Here is a 19,600-nt window from a genome sequence, read left to right on the forward strand (position 1 = left end):
AACCCACGTCCCCTGCATCGGCAGGCGGACTCTCAACCACTGTGCCACCAGGGAAGCCCTGGCTGTGTGTCTTTGGGCAAGCCTCACAACCTCACTGAGCCTCACCTTGGGCCTCTATAATATGGGAATGACAACCAGATCCACCTCATAGAGTTGCTGTGAAGATTAAATCAAGCGTGCAGACCAGTGGTTCACAAAGTATGGTCCAGGGACCCCTGAAGACCCTTGCAGAGGATCCATGAGGTGAAAACTGTTTTCATTGTAAGACTAAGACCTTTTTGACTCTCTTTCTCTCATGAGTGTACCGTGGAGTTTTCCAGAGGCTATGTGTCATGTTATTTCATAGCAGATTGAACACAGATGCAGATGTGAGAATCCAGCTGCCCTCTATTAAGCCAGACATTAAAGAGATTTGGAAAAATGTAAAACAGTGCTACTCTTCACCCTAATTATTTTCTAAAATATGGTTATTTTTCATAATACAGATTTATGTTAGAGTGCTTATCATTATTTTTACTTCATTTAATATTTATTATATGTCTCAATTTCTATTTCTGATACAGTAAACGTTGATAGACATAACCACCATAAACAAAAATCTTTGGGGTTCAGTAATTTTTAAGAGTATAAAGAGGGTCTTGAGACCAAAAAGTTTGAGAACAGCTATGTGAGTGCAAGGCACTGGCTGCGTTTGTGGAAGGAGGCGCCCTTGACCTTGGACTCACTAACATGCATCATTTTCTGTCTCCAGGGCTGAGTGTCCGCTCCTCTGCCTGCCCTGCTGGAGATCATTGCTGAACTGCAGGTGGCTGAACACTGGCCAAGAGAGACATGATTCCACAAAGGTTGGTTGCTCTGTGACCCTGGACTAGACCTTGAGACACTTTCAGCTTCTCCTTTCTCCACATGAAGGACAGGCACAGTCAGCCAAGCACGTTTCTCGGGTACCTTAAACTGGTGGATCAAGTGTGAACAGTAAGTCCTAAACCTGCCAGCCTCGAGGCTGGAGCTTGAGAACCCCAGTGGGAACGTACAAATCTGCCCCCAGCTTGGAGAGGTGAGATTCCCTATAGCAGGGTCAAGAGACAGGATGTGACTGTGGAGAAAGCTCTGCACTGGGGTCACCTGGTCGCAGTTTCCAACCCCTGCAAACTCTGGTGCAGGACCCGCAGCCTCACGGCACCTCAGTGATGGCATCTGTGAAGTGGGAAGGTTGAACCCTTGCAGCTGATGTTCCCTTGGGAAGCCCTAGGCATGCAGGCCTCCTTTCCCTTGGTCTCCTCACCTAGAAGGCAGCAGGGTGCAGAGGTGAGAACACGAACAGGAGGAAGAGCTGAATTGGGAGCTGCATGGCCTAATCCAGGCTCTGCCAACTTCCCGGGTGACCTCAGGCAAGTCCCTGCCCCTCTCTGAGCCTCGACTCCCAGGAATTTAAAATAGGCACAGCCTGATCGAGCTCAGAGTTGGCTTCTTCTACCCTGTAAATCTGATGGCTGGTTGGAGATTCGGCAGACACTGGACTCTCAGGGCCTCAATCCCAGCTGAAATGCCATCCCCCAACATCCTTGTCCTTCTCCAGAGGGCCAGGCTGTTCCCCAGTCACTCAACGAACCTTTATTCAGCACCCACTGTCACCAAGCCACAGGGCTGACTGGAGCCCAGATATTTTCACTTCTTTGTATTCCATTCTACTTAATCAGTATTCCAGGAACATTCACTTGGGGCCCAGGGCTGGGCTAGAGATAAGAGAAATGAAAAGTGTGGTCTTTGTCTTATAATGAGCCTGGGACCTCACTAGGAGAGGCATTGTTCACATTCATTCATTCAATGAATATTTATTGAGCACCTACTCTGCACCAGGTCCTGTGCTATGAAGAAAGCAGACACAGGCCCTGCCCTCATGGAAATTATAGTTTAGCAGAGGAAGCAGACACTAAATAGCTAAACACACAAGTAAGGTATTATTATACATTCTGATGATTTCCATAAAAAAATGGAATTAGATGGAATAGTAGGAAAGATATTTCGGGGGGATTATGAACAGCTGTTATTAACACAGACCTTGAGGACAGTGGCATCAGCATGTAAGTTTATTTTCTTCTCATAATGAGAAGTCTGGAGGTAGGGGCTGCCGGTGTTGGTTCAGCAGTTCAGGAATGGGGGCCTCGGTTGTACCTCATGTTCCCAAGATGGTTACTGGAGTGTCAGCCTTCATGTGTGTATTCCAGACATAAAGCAGGAAGGATGAAAGAGCAAAAGGGCACACCTAGGTTCTCTATCCCCTTGTAAGGAGCCTTCTCAGAAATCCACACAACCTCTGCTTATATCTCATTCGCCAGAATATGGTCAGATAGCACACCTGGCTGGAAAGGAGGCTGGTAAATGAAGAATTGAGCTGGGCATCCTGAATGAATTAAGAATTCTGTAAGAATTAAAGAGAGACAGTATACTGAGTGGGTCTATTAGTTTCCTGTTGTCACTGTAACAGAGGACCCCAGGCTTGGTGGCTGAAAACGACTGACATTTATTCTCTCACAGTTCTGGAGGCCAGAAGTCCAAAATCAGTATCACTGGACTGAAATTAAGATATTAGCAGGGCTGCACTCCCCCTGGAGGTTCTAGAGGAGAATCCATTCCTTTCTTCTCCCAGCTTCTGGTGGCTTGTAGCCACATCACTCCAGTCTTCAAGGCCAGCATCTTCAAATCTCTCTCTGCTTCATCTTTGCATCACCTTCTCTTTGTATGCGTGTCAAATCTCCCCTCTGCGTCTCTCTTATAAGGATATATAGGATCGCATTTAGGGCTCTCCCCGATAATCCAGAATAATCTCCCCATCTTGAAGTCCTTAATTTAATCAATCTGCAACTGTTACCCTTTTTCTGAATAAGATAATATTCATAAGTTCCAGGGATTAGGCCCTGATTTCTTTGGTGGCTGTTTCTCAGCCTACCATATAGTAGGTGACATAAGTTTCTTTTCCCAGGGACTTCATTTAAACTAAGGAGTCAGAGAAGTCCTCTCCAAAGAAGAGATATTGCACCTGAGATGGAAAGGATGCATGGGAGTTAGCCTGGGGAATTGTGGGGAAAGAGTGTCTTAGAGAGAGAGGGAACAGCATGTGCGAAGGCCTGAGGTGATAAAGGGTTTGCCATATGGCAGTGGAGCTGGAGGGCAGCAGAGAGAGATGACCTAGGGCCCAGGAGCCCAGCAACCATCGCAGGGATTTTTGTCTTTATTCTACTTTTAAGAGATCCCTCAAGCAGCTGTATGGAGACTAAGGCTGTTGCCATAATCCAGGTGAGAAAGGGTGGCAGCTAGGCCAGGGCCGTAGCTGGGGGTTGGGTCAGAGAGGGCAAAGGGCTTGGTGAGAGATTGTATAGGATGGTGCTGCAGCCTTGATACTGGACCAGAAGGATCCAAGGCTTTCTCAAAAAAAAAAAAAAAAAAATTCCTGAGTTTCTAGAGTTGAAAGAGACCTTAGAAACCATTTTCCAGTTGGGGAAACTGTATCCCAGAGAGGGACCTTGACTCGCCCCTGCCATGGGGAAAGAAAAGCAAAGCGGGGACATAAATTCATTCAACCATGCAAAGAGGAAGAGGCCAGAGGTGGGCCCATGAAGCCCTGAGAGTTTTCCTGCGGGAGGTGGAAGTTTGATCAGATCCGGATAGAAAGAGGGAAGGGACAAGGGGGCCTTGTGATAGAGCTTCATTTCTTCTGGGTTTCAAGTCTTGCCTTTTCCTTCCAGCTCGGGAGCACTTTGGGCAGGGGATGTATTTGAGTCTATTTACCAAACCCAGGAGTTGTATGCAGGGCAGGGTAGTGTGAAGGTCACAGTGGAGAGCCGGTGACCTTGGACAAACCATTCTGCTTCTGAGCCTGTTGCCCCATCCATGAAATGGGGTAACAACAGAGCCTACAAGACAGGATTGTTCTGAGGATTTGGTGAGGTAAAGAATTAAATCTAGGGCTTCCCTGGTGGCAAAGTGGTTGAGAGTCCGCCTGCCGATGCAGGGGACACGGGTTCGTGCCCCGGTCCGGGAGGATCCCACATGCCGCGGAGCGGCTGGGCCCGTGAGCCATGGCCACTGGGCCTGTGCGTCCGGAGCCTGTGCTCCGCAACGGGAGAGGCCACAACAGTGAGAGGCCCGTGTACCGCAAAAAAAAAATAACGAAAGAAAAATAAAGAAAATAAAAAGAATTAAATCTAGGGGTAGATTTACAGAGAAGCTAATGAAGCTTAAACTTCAGGGCCCCTCACTTGCCCTGCCACTTCCCCTGGAAGGGACCCTGGAAATGTGTCCACACGATGATCAAAGGATGTATGGCCATAAACATAGGACGAAATACAAGAGAGCTGTGTCAAACAGTTAATTCATAAAGTGTTACTTTATTTCTCTGAATTTTGTGATGTTTATGGAATTGGTAGTTGTTGTTTTTTTTTTCGGACGTACTTTGCTGCTTGCGGGATCTTACTTCCCCGACCAGGGATTGAACCCGGGTCAATCAGCAGCGAAAGCACCGAGTTCTAACCACTGGACCACCAGAGAACTTCTGGTAGTTTTTTACAATTTGCTATTTGCTGTGCTTTCTTTTCACGTGCTAAGTAAACATTCGTGTTGTGCTAATTTTGTATTTATAATTTTGGATTTTGTACTCTTTTTCCTAAAGAAGCCTGCTAAGATCATGTGAGGTTCATCAAACCTGTGCCTGTTGGCTGGGTGGCACTCACTGTCCTAATCTGCCCATTGGTGGGCTGAGTGGGGCGTGTTGCTAGCAGACCCGCCTGGTTTGGAGCATGCAGGTGAGCAAAGAGCAGGTGCCAGGGACCCTTTCTCTCGCCACCTTCAGACTCTCTCCCCGAGAGTGAGCTCCATGAAGGCAGGGATCTCTTCTTACCCCTCACAAGACCTGCTCCATTCACCACCTGGCATGTGGCAGGCCTTCGGTCCAAAGGAGGTGAACGAGCGAACACATGACAGATGAATGAAGGGTGCTGCTGCGCGGCTCCTGGGCGGGGCTGACCCTGGATCAAGGACCCGGGAGCTGATTCAGAGGGATGAGGGGATGAGACAGCTGTGGCCTTGGCCTTGGCTAAGGGGAAGAAAAAGTTCTACCCCCATCACCAAGCCACAAAAACGCCTCTCCAAGAAGGGCCACTACCCTCCCGACCACATGCCACTGGGACCTGAGCAAGAGCTCCTTTGCGCCCTGACCTTGGGCTGAACTTCAAACTCTGAGCAGGCCATCCGCTGGTTCTCAGGGCACAGGGTGGGCAGAGAGCAAATTGCTCGGGAAGTGATGCGGGAACTGACATAGGTTATTAACCTTTCTGGACATCAGGTTCTAAGAGATGCGTAACTCTGAGCAAGTTACTTCACCTTTCTGAACCTCAGCTTCCACATCTGTGAAAGGGGGCAGTAAACATACGTACCTCATAGGGTTGTGGTGAGGATTAAGTGGGATAGCCCTGTAAAGCATTTAGCACAAGTACGTAGTAAGGGCTCAATAAATATCATTTATTATTATTATTCCTTCTACTTATTATTCCCAAATGCCAGTCTGAGAAGTTTTCTTTGATTCAAGGTGAAATGAGAAAAATAAATTATGGATGCAAAGCTCAATTTATTAATATCTCCATTTTCTTCTATTTATCTTTTTTCTAAATCCCCATTAATATATTAATTTTACAATAAGAAAAAAGGAGCAAAAGTCATATATAAATTAGAAATACCACACACATGATAAACATGTATATATATACGACAGCAATTTTTTCTCTGGGTGGTGAAAATAGGGGTGAGTAGTTTATTCTGTTCATGATAAATTTTCCAAATGTTTTGTAATGGGTATGTGTTTCTTTTACTAAATAAGTTATTGGAAAACGAGAACAAAATTTTATTCAGCTCTCTATTCTGAGAGAGTGTCCTTCCCACTAATTTCACGTTAAAAATGTTCCTTCTTTTTATGAAATCGTGGTCAGAATAAATAATTCAGTTTTCTTAAAACCCATTGTGGGCAAAATTTAAAATGGACATCCCTATCCCCCATTTTTTTTCCTGAAATTTTACTGGTCTGTGATAACCACCCACCATTCTAGATCAATGACCTTATTTGAGAGATGAGGAAACTGAGACCTAAAGCAAGCTTTTCCCTTTTTCATTCTAAAAACGTAAGAAATGCAAACAATAATATCACAGGCATCCAAGTCTTCCTACTCAGAATTGACAGCTATTAAAAGTTTATTATATGTGCTTATCCTGTGTGTTTATTTTAAATTACAAATAGAGTTGAAGCCCCACTTGTCTCCTTCATTCTCTGGCTCAGCCCCTCCCCCCGACTCCCCAACCCCCAAACCCCACGACCACTATCAAATCATATGCAACACATGCATCAAAGACCAATATGTGTAGTAGTATTCAGTGTATGTGTTTCAAAGTTACATAAATGGTACCAGACTGCACATATCATTCTGCCACTTGCTTTTTTTTCCCACTCAACATCATGTTTTCAAGGTACATCTGTACAAATATAAACACTCTTTATCATTTCTCTTTAGTATTTATATAAATACTAAAGTTCTATATACCTGGCTGGTATGACCATTTCACTTTGAAGTACATTTAGGTTGTTTCCAGATGACTTTCCAAGGTCACACAGGAGTCAAATGCCCTTTCCACTGCCGAAGAGCACAGACGCACAGTCACTCCATGGCTGATACAGTTCAGACTACAGAGCTCCACCCGTAGTCACCCCCGGTCCATCTCCCTGGACCCACACTTCTCTGTTCTCCTTATCTCCTGGAGCCCCAGAGATTCAGGGCCAACTCAGCTTCACAGTGTGAGTAAAGAGGGTTGCGAAGTAAGGGTCTTTCTTCCAGGACAGAAGGCAAAGACACACTTGGGCGCTTCTGGCCTGGACTCAGTTGTTCCAAAACATGGTTCTGATTGTCAGACTCCTTCTAAATGGTCAGCAGAAGAAAAGGCCTGTGGTGGTCGTCAGTGCTGTTCACCAAATATTCTCGTTCTCCCTGCTCAGGGCACACAGTAGGATGTACATCTCTGCAGAGTTACGCATGCCTATGTGACTTGCTTTGTCAAAAAAAAAAAGTGAGAGGAAGTAAGCAGTCATTTCCAGGTGGAAGCTTTAAAAGCCAGTGTGCAAATGACTGCATTCTCTCTTGCCTCCTGGAATGGCTAGTGGCAGTATTCAGGTGGGTGGCTGCTCTGTCAGCTTAGGGCCTGGAGTAAGGACAACACAAAACAGAGCCCCTGGGCTTCCCTGGTGGTGCAGTGGTTAAGAATCCACCTGCCAATGCAGGGGACACGGGTTCGAGCCCTGGTCCGGGAAGATCCCACATGCCGCGGAGCAACTAAGCCCGTGCGCCACAACTACTGAGCCCGCGTGCCTAGAGCCCGTGCTCTGCAACAGGAGAAGCCACTGCAATGAGAAGCCCGTGCACTGCAATGAAGAGTAGCCCCCGATAGCCGCAACTAGAGAAAGCCCGCGCACAGCATCAAAGACCCAACGCAGCCAAAAATAAATAAAAATAAAATAAATAAATTGAAAAAAAAACAAACAGAGCCCGTCACAACCCCACAATGGGTGTCTTAAGCCACTGTCTTGGGGTTGTTTGCCACTGCAGCATAACCTGGCCAATCCTGTCTGTTACAGGGCCGTGTCTGGGGAGCCCCTGTTGCTGTGAGCTTGAAAAAAAAACAGAGCCCGTCACAACCCCACAATGGGTGTCTTAAGCCACTGTCTTGGGGTTGTTTGCCACTGCAGCATAACCTGGCCAATCCTGTCTGTTACAGGGCCGTGTCTGGGGAGCCCCTGTTGCTGTGAGCCTGTCCTTTTGTTAAACGTGTGTTTGCAGACTCCAAGCCCTCTGATTCCCCAGGAACGTGCTGCAGAGGAAACACAGGTACTCCTTGGGGGCCCTATGGGAATAAGGAACTTCAGCAGTGAGAAAGCAAGGGATTCTCAATCCTTATAAAAGGCACTCTGTTAGACAACAGAATGATAGCCTGAAAGTGTCATTTCCTAGCTGATGTCCTTGGGCTGGTGGAGGATTGAACAAGGTACATACATCAGATACCTGGCACAGCCCCTGGTACGTGGTGAGCTCTGGGCAAATGCCTGCGCAGCAAAGATGCTCAGTGAAGCCTCATTGTTAATAGCAAAAAATTAGAAACTAAGTATCTAACAGTAGGGGAAACAGTTTAATTATGCAGTGTCCATGCACTACTAAGCAGCCAAAAAGAGGGGAACGGGGAAGGAGGTAAAACCGTGTATTGTCCATAATTACAGACCATCAGGTGAAAAACGCAAGTTATCCAACAGTTTGGTTGGAGACAGACAGACTTGGGTTTGAGTCTCAGCTCTCATAGCTGTGTGTCTTAACTGCTCTAAGCTTCAGAGACTGACAATATTAGGAGCTCCATAAATGTGAGCTATTATCAGTACTTTACCGTTATCACTATTAGTAACAAACCTATGGGTGAACATTGGCAGAGTACCTGACTCCTTTTATCATCGCTCTGTCATCCAGTATTTCATCGCCCCAATGACCCTGTGAAGTTGATCTTAATCCATTTTATACATAAAGACACGGAGGCTCAGAGAAGTTAAGCCAACTGCCCAGTCCTCAAATCATTAATAGGGGAGTCAGGATTTGAATCCAGTTCTGCCTGGTTACAAGGTTCATACTCCTTAACCACTGCACCCTGCTGGCACCTGGAGCAGATAACAAACTTTCAGTGTCATGGGATCATAGCTCTTTATTTCTGATGGAGTCAACCTGGGACACTGCTGGAGCCACACCCCCAAGGGGACCCCACAGGCAGGTCCAGATAAAATGAAGCCATTGGATGAGCAGCTCTCAACTTTTTGGTGTTCGCAGCCCAGTTTGAATACTGGATTTGATTTGAAATCCAGAGTCTTCCATACCGTAGGAAACAAATGGGCCATGATGACCACTGTGATAGCCTGCCTCCAAGATGGCCCCATGATCTTCACCTCCTGGTATTCACGTCCTTGTGTAGTGCCCTCCCACACTGAGAAGGGCTGACCTGTGTAAGCAACAGGTTATTCAGGAAACAATGCTGTGTGACTTCTGAAGCTAGGTATAAAAGACAACATTGCTTCCATCTTGCTGTCCCTTGCTCCTGGGAAAGCCTACCTCCGTGGTGTGAGGACACTCAAGCAGCCCTATGGAGAGGTCCACATGGCGAAGAACTGAGGCCTCCCGCCAACAGCCATGTGAATGCGCCATCTTGGAAGCAGATCCCCCAGTTCCAGTCAAGCCTTCAGATGACTTCAGACCTGCCTGACATCTAGACTGCAACTTCATGAGAGACTCCAAGCCACAGCCTACACAGCTAAATCATTCCTGCATTCCTGATCTACAGGAACTACAAAATAATATTTGTTTTAAGCCACTCAGCTTTGGGGTAATTTGCTACATAGCAATAAATACACCATCATAGTACAATGAAAAACAATGCCTTGAATATCTTTAAAAGAAAACAAAACAGTTACCAGATGACTCTCTCTGTCCCCTTTGGCACATGTGTCAGAAGAACTAACCCTTCCACAAAGGCCATCCTCTCTTATATACTCACCTGGCCTAGTTCTCACAGCTTCTGGTAAACACACCATCTTTCTTTGGCACCAGCTTTAAAATGGGCCTCCCATCTGTCCTGTGACTTGTAGCAAGTTAACACCTTTCTGTACCTTCCTACAATCCAATTCAAACAAAAAGCACTGGAACAATATACACCATGGCTTGTAACAAAAATAAACTTTATGCGCTAGTAAAAGCTTGGCAACTCCTCTTAGAGGTCATGAGACCACAGCCCACTATGTTAGGTGATTTCATCAAAAGCTGAAAAAGGAAACTTCACCCATTTTGAGCCAAACCCCTCCTTCTGTTCAGACCCCTCACTGCCTTCTTCTCTGGGCCTCTCAAATTCCCGGGGGCCCCTCAGCTGGAGAGGAGCCCTTCCTTCCTACGGTAAAATCTGCTTTCAGTGGAGAAGCTCAGGGCAGTGAGGCTTTGCAGTAACAACACTTTGGTTCTGGTTCATTTTAGCTCTGCCACCTTGGGTAAGTCACTTATCATTGTACCTGAACTTCCTCTTCCCTGCTGAGGCTAACAACAGCACCTTCCTGTAGAGCTGCTGAAGGGATCAAATGAGAAAAGAATTGTGCAGGGCTTAGCACAGTGCCTTGCAATTAGTAACTGCTCATGTGCATTTCATTGTTAATGAAGAATAACAACAGTAATTGTTGCTGTTATTTATTAAGGGCTTACTACAGGCCTAGCATCTTTTAGTGTACTACTATCTCATTTCATCCTGCCAGATTGGGCTTCTTAAGATCCCCGTTTTCAAAATGAGGAAGCAAAGGCACAGAAAGATGAAGTGCCTTGCTCAAGATCACACAGGTTCAGGCGATGAGGCATCAGAGCCCTCACCCTTGACCATTTGGCTCTGCAGCCTCCCAAGAGGATTGGATATAGGACCCTGTAAATATCAGGAATACTGCAGGGATTGGAGACTAGGAGAGATGGTGCAGCGAAGGAACACATAGCTAAGAGGCAAAGAGAGTTTCCTGAGTGGCAGAGTCAGGCATGACTCTGTGGAAGTGGAAGGCCTCTGCAGGTGTTATCACCTGTGTCTTGCCTGTAACTGGAGTCCGGGCCTGGACATGTGATAGTCCTGCTGATGGCTCTGCTTCGCCCCTCCTGAGCACCTGCTCTGGCCACAACATAGCAAGTGCTCATGAAAATTGGGTTCTGCTGGTGGAAAAAGTCAGGCTGTTTTATTTGCAAAGATGAAATAGCATAAATATGAGAGCATCACCTGGGATCAGCTTTGGCCCAACTCTGTAGCCCTGAATCCTTCTCACTGAACCAGGAAGGCAAACCTGCAGAACCAGCATCGTCTACAGCTTGGGGCCCTCTTCCTCCTGGCTCTGACCCAGGGAATCCCTGTGACTCAGATGATAATAATAATAAGAGCTGTGGAGGTGCTGAGCCCTGTGCTTTCTGTGGCTGGGGCTCAGAGAGGTTGAGTTGTTGGATAAGGTGGCCCAGCTAGTTAACATTCTGTTTGACTATGACAGAGGCCAGGGGCTTCCTGCGTGCAAGTGAGGATCACTGTGAAAGGAGAAGGACTGCTGAAGCCACCGGACAGGGTGCAGATGGTTCAGCCCCTCAGAAAACATTTATCCAGGGAGGCAGGATAGTCTAGTGCACTGGTTCTCAATCGGGGGTGTGTGTGTGTGTGTGTGTGTGTGTGTGTGTGTGTGTGTGTGTGTGTGTGTGTGTGATCTTATCGCCAGGGGACATTTGGAAATACCTACAGACATTTTGGTTGTCACAACTGGCATGGGAGGTGCTACTGGCATCTAGTGTTCAGAGACCAAGGATGATGCTGAACATCCTACAGTGCACAGGGCAGCTCCAGAGCACTGAACTATCAACTCTCTGGCCCCAAGTGTCAGTAGTGCCGAGGCTGTGAGACCCTGCCTGGTCCAGCAGCTGAGAGGGCATGCAGCCCCTGGAGTTGGAGGCACCCTTACTAGCTGTGTAACCAGAACAGGCACTTCACCTACTCAGTGGCCCCCTCTGTAACACTGGGGATACTAAGCTGAGCCAATGCCTGTTCACAGCTTTTGGGGGACAGGCACACAGTAAGTGTTCCATAAGGTTGCTTTTTTTTTGGAGTATAGTTGATTTACAATGTTGTGTTAGTTTCAGGTGTACAGCAAAGTGATTCAGTTATATATATTCATATATTCATTCTTTTTCAGATTTTTTCTCATGTAGGTTATCACAGAATATTGAGTTTCCTGTGCTATACAATAGGTCCTCGTTGGTTATCTATTTTATACATAGTAGTGTGTGTATGTTAATCCCAAGCTCCTGATTTAGCCCCCTGCCCCACGTTTCCCCTTTGGTAACCATAAGTTTATTTCGATATCTGTTAAGTCTGTTTCTGTTTTGTAAATAAGTTCATTTGTATCATTTTTTAAAAATTAGATTCCACATATGAGTGATATCATATGATATTTGGTTTTCTCTGTCTGACTTCACTTAGGATGATAATCTCTAGGCCCAAACATGTTGCTGCCATTGGCATTATTTCATTCTTTTTTATGGCTGAGTAATATTCTATTGTATATATGTACCGTATCTTCTTTACCCATTTCTCTGTCAGTGACATTTACGTGGCTTCCATGTCTTGGCTATTGTAAATCATACTGCAATGAACATTGGGGTGCATATATCTTTTTGAATTATGGTTTTCTACAGATATATGCCCAGGAGTGGGACTGTTGGGTCATATGGTAATTCTATTTTTAGTTTTTTTAAAAAAAATAAATTTATTTATTTATTTATTTTTGGCTATGTTGGGTCTTTGTAGCTGCGTGTGGGCTTTTCTCCAGTTGCAGTGAGCAGGGGCTACTCTGTTGTGGTGAGCGGGCTTCTCATTGTGGTGGCTTCTCTTGTTGCAGAGCACGGGCTCTAGGCGCGCGGGCTTCAGTAGTTGTGGCACACGGGCTCAGTAGCTGTGGCACGTGGGGCTCTAGAGCCCAGGCTCAGTAATTGTGGTGCACGGGCTTAGTTGCTCCGCAGCATGTGGGATCTTCCCAGACCAGGGCTCGAACCCATGTCCCCTGCGTTGGCAGGCAGGTTCTTTACCACTGCGCCACCAGGGACGCCCCTATTTTTAGTTTTTTAAGGAACCTCCATACTGTTCTCCATAGTGGTTGTACCAATTTACATTCCCACCAACAGTGCAAGAGGGTTCCCTTTTCGCCACCAGGGACGCCCCTATTTTTAGTTTTTTAAGGAACCTCCATACTGTTCTCCATAGTGGTTGTACCAATTTATATCCCCACCAACAGTGTAGGAGAGTTCCCTTTTCTCCACACCCTCTCCAGCATTTATTGTTTGTAGACTTTTTTTTTGATTTTATAAATTTATTTTAGTTATTTATTTTTGGCTGTGTTGGGTCTTTGTTGCTGCGCACAGGGTTTCTCTAGTTGCCGTGAGCAGGGGCTACTCTGTTGCGGTGCGCGGGCTTCTTACTGCGGTGGCTTCTCTAGTTGCAGAGTACGGGCTCTAGGCTCATGGGCTCCAGTAGTTGCAGCACGCAGGCTCAGTAGTTGTGGCTCTCAGGCTCTAGAGCACAGGCTCAGTAGTTGTAGCACATGGGGCTTAGTTGCTCTGCAGCATGTGGGATTATCCTGGACCAGGGATCAAACCCTTGTCCCCTGCATCGGCAGGCAGATTCTCAACCATTGCGCCACCAGGGAAGCCCTATTGTCTGTAGACTTTTTGATGATGGCTATTCAGACCAGGGTGAGGTGAAACCTCATTGTTGTTTTGAGTTGCATTTCTCTGATAATTAGTAACGTTGAGCATCTTTTCATGTGCTTTTTGGCCATCTGTATGTCTTCTTTAGAGAAATGTCTATTTATATAATGTTGCTATTGTTAATGACCAAGGGCATGCCTCTGCAGAAGAGCACTGACAAGGTAGACAGCGAGGAGGCCACAAGAGAAGCAGACTTGAGAGGGTGGGGGAAGGCAGAGGAGGCCCTGACGACCTGGAGGACAACCTGTTCTGGCATTCAAGGTCACGGTGTCTTGCTTCAGCCTACATTGCTCACCCTGCCTCCCACTGCTCTGGATGGTCACTGGGCCAGGACACCCAGGGCTTTTCCTACTTCCACAGTCCCCACCCTCTTAGGACCTCCTCCTCCAAGAGGCACCTTGACCAGCCCAGCCCTTAAGAATCACCTGGCCCTTATCACAGACTGAATCAATAGGCTGGCTATAGAGATACGCAGACTCATTACAGTCATATCCACTCAGACTTGGAAAAACACACCTGTTCTCATCTAAACACACAAGCAACCTCAAGGCACACCCCAGCCCTGGTCACAGACTCACAAATGTATTCCCATACACTCACGAACACACATACACAACCATAACGCAATCTCACCAAGGCACACGGAGTCCCATACACACACACACACACACACACACACACACACACACACACACACAAACACTGGCACACAATAGCAATACATACCCAAGTACACGCTGTCACACTCACAAAGCCACAAATTCATGTCCATACACATATTTACATGCAAACTCAGGAAAGCCCATAGATCTCATATATACACACTTGTTTAACATTTAGGCATATAAAAATATCCGTACATATACACAGAGACACGTTCTGAGCACACATACTCATATGCAGCTATCAATGTGCTTATATCTATAAGCATACATATGCATACATCATTCAAGATACACATACAGGACCTCCCTGGTGGTGCAGTGGTTGAGCATCCGCCTGCCAGTGCAGGGGACACCAGTTCAAGCCCTGGTCCGGGAAGATCCCACATGCCTCGGGGCAACTAAGCCCGTGTACCACAACTACCGAGCCTGCGCTCTAGAACCTGCCAGCCACAGCTAGTGAGTCCATGAGCCACAACTACTGAAACCTGTGCACCTAGAGCCCGTGCTCCGCAACAAGAGAAGCCACAGCAATGAGAAGCCCGCACAGTGCAACAAAGAGTAGACCCCCTCACTGCAACTAGAGAAAGCCTGTGCACAGCAACGAAGACCCAACGCAGCCATAAATAAATAAATTAATTAATTAAAAAAAAAGATACACATACAGACTCCTATACATCCTCCCAAACACACACACAAAGATATTACAACAAAAAGAAAACCTGTCCTCTCTATGCACATAGATATGCTCCTGTAGCACATTTCATTCATTCATCAATTCATTTATATTTTTTTAAATTGCTAAGGAAACTTCCTTGGGCTACCTTCCAAATTCAACCTTGCATTATAGCTACTGTGTAGCCCAGCAGAATGTGCCAGTAGATCATTTCTCCCTTTAAATTTCCACTTGTGGGTAGGCGATGTGGATTTTCTCTCTGCCTTGCAAGACCCGGGTTAGCAGGGCCCCGGCTCCCTCATCTCCGTCCCTTTCTAACTGCCCAGTGCTTCAAGGCCTCCACAGGGAGGGAGGTGATCACTAAGGGTCCGTGTCGAAAGGTGCCTCTCCCAGCACTAATCCAACCGCGGCTGGGGTGGGTCCGCGGGTGTGGCTAGGAACCGCGTGCCAACAAGGACACTGCGGGATGGGGGATGAGTGCCGGAAGCTCAAGACCTTCCCTTCGGTGCCTCCCCCCCTCCCCCCGCCCACTCCGCTCTTCTTTGGCCGGCCAGCACCCACCCAGCCCTAAGTCTTCAGGCGGCGAGCGGGAGGACGCGGGGGCTGGGCTTTCGGCCTCCCCTCCCCCTCCCTTCCTCCGCCTCCCTCCCTTTCCCCTCTATCCTCCTTCCTCCTCGCTCGCCTCCCTCCTCCGTTGGCCCGGCCACGCCCGCCCCCTTCCCCTCCCCCGTCTCCTTCCCCTCCCCTCCCTCGTGGCTCAGGCTGCCCGAGGCTGAGTCATCGCCGCGGTCGCTGCCCGGAGAGCTGGCGAGCAGGTAGGGAGGTTGTGAAGAAAGCGACCCTGTGCGACCTGTGACCGCCACCACGAACAAGGCTGAGTCCCGGCGCATGGCCCTCTCCCCGAGAGGCCTGCGAAGAGGCATGGACAGGGCCCAGGACCGCGATGGGGAGGAGCGACGGGCCCCGGAGGGCGCTGATTCCCCCTCCCTTACAGCAGCATTTTGAAGAGCTGCACATAGGATGGAATCTAAGCGTAACATTAGGTGGCATCCAGGCCAGGCATCGCAAACTGGCGGCCCACGGGCAGGTTTGGCCTGCACCTGATCTTTATTTGGCCCACACAGTGTTGTTTGTTTAAGTTTTAGCCAGATGCCAGTATTTAAACACCATAGGATATTTCATAGGGGGGAAATCTGATTCCCAAGTCTTAAAAAATTAGAATATATGCCAACACTGGGCCAGTATTTCCCATGACAACAGTAGCGTCCTGCTGAGTGGAGCTGCCTTTTTTAGTCAAGGCATTGCGTCCTCTAATTCACCACAGTCCCCACTACTCCTTCCTATTTCACCTAGGCCATTGAACTTCCTTTCTGTTACCTGCAAAGCCCCTGATTTAGCGATTCCTAATCTAGTCCATCCTACTCATTTCTCAGATGGGAATGAGGAAATGGAGGTGGGAGTTTCCCAGTCACACAACATGTGGCCTTAATGCAGAAGGAGACTCCAGCTTTCCCTCACCTACCAATCTTCACCGAACCATTTTGCTTCCTTTGGAATGCAGGCTAAGGAAAGGAATTGGCTTGTGAAAAGTGGGTCCCAGGAAATGATCTGGAGATCAGGGTGGACGCCAAATAGAAGATTTTTTGGAACAGTGATTAACCAGGGAAGGGTACAACAACTTCAGATTTCTTTCTATATAAGGGCAGATCTGTACTAAGGAATTGAGCAGAAGTGGAGTGTACGGCAGCCTGACACTGGAGGTGATGGTAGCCTCTCAGGATCTTTCCCTTGGAGTTGGAATGGAATACAGAACTAGGGTAAGTGGATGGATGGCACAGTTGGCAATTCTGGCAAATTTGGTTATAAGAAGTTGTTTTCAAGTCACTGGAAACTTGGCCTTTGAGACCCTAGACTGTTGTATAAGGGTTGCAAAGACAATATGCCAGTTTGCTTGGATTATTCTCTAGTGTAGTGCTTCTCAGTCTGGAGTATGCACATGATTTTTGTAAGAGGAGAATTGTGATTCAGTAGGACAGTGATGGAACTGAAGCTCCTACATTTCTGACAAGCTTCCAGGTGATGCCAATGCTACAAGCTCCCAGACCCCTTTTTGAGTAGCCAGGCTCTGAACTGCTTGTGCCTTCTCTTTATTTGCAAAGGGTCTTTGTTACAAGGCAGCCAAGAGGAAGGGCTCAGAATCAGAGAGCTGGAATCCCAGCCCACTTTTTCATAGCCAGGTAACCTTGGGCAGGCTGCTCATCCTTGCTGTGCCTCTATTTTCTCATCTGCTCAATTGGAATCAAAGAATACTTACTTGCTTAGGAGGATAGGGAAGGAAGAGTGGACCGGACATGTGGCCTCACCACAGTGCGTGGCTCATGGTAGGAGCTCTGGAAAGGTAGTTTGTGTTATCATGCTCTGTATGGGATTGCCAATGGGCAGTGACACCCATAAGCAGTATGGTCAGGGAGGGGGAAATATGAGACATTTCAGGATGAGGATCGAACCCCTTAATGTGGCCTTACAGGCCATGTGTGGTATGGTCACTACCCAGCCCACCCTTGCCGCACTCTGTCTATCCATGCTTCAGCCATACTGGCTGCTTATTTTCAGTAGATCCTTCAGCTATGGTACTTTCTCTCCTCAGAGGCCTCGTACATGGTGCTCCTCATGCTTTAGCTGCCTGGCCCCTTCTTACCTTCAGTCTCAGCTCCTATTCACTTCCTCAGCGATGTCTTCCTTGATCCCTAAAGTCTTTAAAGGAAGGATTTAGAGGGTGTGTTCTGGTAGAAAGGGAGTACAGGGGACATCTCTTGATATATATACATATATATATATAAAGAGAGAGAGAGATCACTGTTTTTAATAGAGTCTATGTTTATTTAGAGCAGCTTTTTGGGGAGGAGGTGGTCGGAGGGGAGGAGGAACTAAACACTGCCCCCGTTAGACTACAAAATGCTTTTTTGCAAATTAGAAACAGGCACAGCTTTGGGAATTCCCTGGTGGCCTAGTGGTTAGGATTCCCGGCTTTCACTACCGTGGCCTGGGTTCAGTCCCTGATAGGGGAACTGAGATCCTGTGAGCTGTGCGACACAGCCAAAAAAGAAAAAAGAAAAAGGCACAGTTTGGGCAGGACTGGATCTCTGCTCTTGCCTGCCCTCTCCACCTGTTACCTTTGTGCGGTATATAAACTGTGCAGCCTTAGAGCTAATGCTTCCCTGAGCAGCCTCGTGGTGACCAGCTTAATCTTCCTGCCTGGATTAAGTTCCTTTTAGAAACTCTCTTCACCTCCATAAAACTCATCACACATTGGAATTAGGTATCTTGAGAATGATTAATTTAAAAATCCAGTCCCCTGTACTAGACTCTATATTCCATCAAGGCAGAGACTATCCATCTTGCTCTAGGCTGTATCCCCAGTGCCTAGCCTGGTGCCTATAACAAAGCAGGTGCTCCATATTATTTGCTGAATACAGTTGACTCTTGAACAACACAGGTTTGAACTGCGTGGGTCCACTTATACCTGAATTTTTTTCAAGAAATACTACTGTAGTACTATATGAGCCACAGTAGGTAGAATCTGAGGATGCAGAACTGCAGATAAAGAGGGCAGGTATAAAGTTATATGCAGATTTTCCATTATAGGGATGGTCAGTGCCCCTAAATCCTGTGTTGCTCGAGGGTCAGCTGTATTTTAGGAGCTCATTATCTACCAAATGAGATAGGACTCATCAGAATAACCATGGCATGAGATGGGGACTAAATGTTGCAGCCCCAGGGAGGGAGGTGTCACTTCTAGCTGAGTTCATCTGGGAATGCTCACAAAAGAGGTGGTGTTTCGGCTGAGCCTAACAGAATAGGTGGAGTTCATGAGACCCACATGAGTGCGAGGGTGTTCTTGGCAGTGGGAACAGCAAAAGCAAAGGTATGGAGGGAGAAAAGTTCATTGTGTTCCTTTGACAGGTCACAAATTGTGATCAGCAGACTGGCCAAATGTGTTTTGTGAATTAGCTGCTAATATTTAAAAATAAGATTTCACATATAGATCCAGATTTCTCAATTCTCTTGAAAAATTGAAAGATCCCAACAGGCAGCAATTGATTGACATCAAGAAGTGATAGTCCCAGGGCTTCCCTGGTGGCGCAGTGGTTAAGAATTCGCCTGCCAATGCAGTGGACCCAGGTTTGATCCCTAGTCGGGGAAGATCCCACATGCCGCGGAGCAACTAAGCCTGTGTGCCACAACTACTGAGCCTGCGCTCTTGAGCCCGCGAGCCACAACTACTGAGCCCATGTGCCACAACTACTGAGCCTGTGCTCTAGAGCCCGTGCTACACAAGAGGAGCCACCGCAATGAGAAGCCCGTGCACTGCAACGAAGAGTAGCCCGCGCTCTCCGCAATTAGAGAAAGCCCGCACATAGCAACGAAGACCCAATGCAGCCAAAAATAAATAAATAAATAAATAAATAAATAAATAAATAAATAAAATTAAAAAAAAAAATGACAGTCCCTTTAGAAGGCCTATATGCTTTTGCTCCCGTTTTCCATAGAGCACACCTTTCCCCGTGGCATTGATTTTTTAAAAAATATATACGTATTTATTATTTTTTTAATTTTTATTTATTTTTGGCTTCATTGGGTCTTCGTTGCTGCGTGCGGGCTTTCTCTAGTTGCAGCGAGTGGGGGCTACTCTTTGTTGCGGCGCGCGGGCTTTTCATTGTGGTGGCTTCTCTTGTTGTAGAGCACAGGCTCTAGGCGCACGGGCTTCAGTAGTTGTGGCTCGCGGGCTTAGTTGCTCTGCGGCATGTGGGATCCTCCCGGACCAGGGCTCGAACCCGTGTCCCCTGCATTGGCAGGCGGATTCTCAACCACTGCGC

The 19,600-nt window shown here is 47.2% G+C and overlaps 1 long non-coding RNA gene across 1 annotated transcript in view; it reads left to right on the top strand.

Annotated features, from left to right (window-relative positions):
• Positions 1-15,493: 15,493 nt before the first annotated feature.
• Positions 15,494-19,600, top strand: part of LOC129392300 (uncharacterized) — a 28,753-nt gene continuing 24,646 nt past the window's right edge. The window contains exons 1-2 of the long non-coding RNA XR_008617995.1: positions 15,494-15,538; positions 16,425-16,540. This is a non-coding gene — a long non-coding RNA (uncharacterized lncRNA). The remainder of the gene's footprint in view (positions 15,539-16,424; positions 16,541-19,600) is intronic.

Source organism: Physeter macrocephalus, chromosome 8 (assembly GCF_002837175.3).
Source record: "Physeter macrocephalus isolate SW-GA chromosome 8, ASM283717v5, whole genome shotgun sequence".
NCBI classification, from domain to species: Eukaryota; Metazoa; Chordata; class Mammalia; order Artiodactyla; family Physeteridae; genus Physeter; species Physeter macrocephalus.